We start from the raw sequence: 1421 nt of genomic DNA, 5'->3' as shown, positions 1-1421 counted from the left end.
CCTTTAAGTTTTCATTTATGTGTGTAAATAACTGATTTGTTTTGAGAGTATTTATAATGCTTTCTGCATCATCTGGAGATGCACAGCGTTCCAAGCAGGGGGAGTAATTGGTGAAAAACAGCACACAAGTGTTGCGGTTCTGGGTCCTTTGTTGAACCTCGTCAGCGTTATGAAAAAGAACCCAGCGTTCAGCGTGGATGCCACGATCAGGCCTCGCTGCAATTATATTGTCTGTGGTGTTGACCCCTCGCTCATCCATTATTACAAAGAAGTTGTAGATTTGATCTAGTTGTTCCTGAAGTGTAGTTTGAAATGTATTGCTGTTACGACACACTTCTGGGGTCGTGGTGATGAGGAACGAATATTGACCATTCAAGTTGATCCTGTACACAACACAGAAACACTGTAACAGTTACAGCGAATCAGGTCACACCTGTGAGCAGTAGAGTTTAATACTTTCCTTCTATTGGAATTTCACAAGTGGTCTGAATACATAACAGTCGAAAGGAATTTGCTTACATGTTTCTTGCAAATCTAATATTTTCCTCCAGAACACCTGGATCAATGGCATCAGCTGTGACTGAGAGCAGGAAGACTAGGAGCAGACTTTTTACCCCGGCACACACCTGAAATGCAGAGAAAGAAAGGCAGAGGCCACTGTTGTTTTACTAAACTGAGGATCCCGTTCAGAGTCACAGGGTTAACACTCATATCGTGACAGTGATCACACAGATACAACAAAAGCAGAGGTCTGGACTTAGAATCCAAATTCCCATCCAGAATTGTCTAATTATTGGTAGGTAATATGGTGATTTGCCTGATTAGGTCCATAAGACAACAGAATAACCCAAAAAACAAAGAACTGCTAAACCAGAACCTGCTTCATTTCTAGATTGAGTCCCTTGAGTTAAGTTCTTTCAGAAGAAACAATCAAAGTTATGTGGAAAAACAAGGAGAGGCTTACCATGGCTGCAGGATTGGTGGGTTGTGTTGGAGTTGAGTGGCGCTTCAGCAGTAACCGGATTGTAAAGTGGGAGGCTTTTTAAGGAAGATCAACCTCAGACCAACCTACCAGTGTATCACATGACCCCCATGAATTACCTGTTACCAGTAGATGTATAATTACAGCATCTCTTGAACATATGTAGTTCTGTATTTCAGCTTAATGAAGTTAATAAATTGCATAAACTATATTAAATAATTTTTGTATATGTTAATATAATGGAAATATGTTTGTTTCAGGCACACAGATGTCAATTTTAAAAACATCAGACTTTATGGAGGATTGAAAAAGCCCATTTGGAAACGATTCAGGCCTTTTTTAAGAGAATGTATTTGAGTTATCCTCATACACAAAAAGTCATTCAATGTGCTATACAGAACTGGAATGCAAAATAAAAATAAAATAATTTATTTTATTA

General features: G+C 38.7%; 1 long non-coding RNA gene across 1 annotated transcript in view; it reads right to left on the bottom strand.

Annotated features, from left to right (window-relative positions):
- LOC140583013 (uncharacterized) overlaps nt 1-1059 on the bottom strand; it is a 1746-nt gene extending 687 nt beyond the window's left edge. The window contains exons 1-3 of the long non-coding RNA XR_011985801.1: nt 965-1059; nt 520-626; nt 1-383 (exon numbers count right to left, since the gene is read on the bottom strand). The exon at nt 1-383 is cut by the window's left edge and continues 687 nt beyond it. This is a non-coding gene — a long non-coding RNA (uncharacterized lncRNA). The remainder of the gene's footprint in view (nt 384-519; nt 627-964) is intronic.
- Nucleotides 1060-1421: the final 362 nt, after the last annotated feature.

Source organism: Paramormyrops kingsleyae, chromosome 25, assembly GCF_048594095.1.
Source record: "Paramormyrops kingsleyae isolate MSU_618 chromosome 25, PKINGS_0.4, whole genome shotgun sequence".
In the NCBI taxonomy this organism is placed as follows: domain Eukaryota; kingdom Metazoa; phylum Chordata; class Actinopteri; order Osteoglossiformes; family Mormyridae; genus Paramormyrops; species Paramormyrops kingsleyae.
The sequence above is the reverse complement of the archived record's forward strand: the minus strand, read 5'-3'. Positions and strand labels throughout refer to the sequence as shown.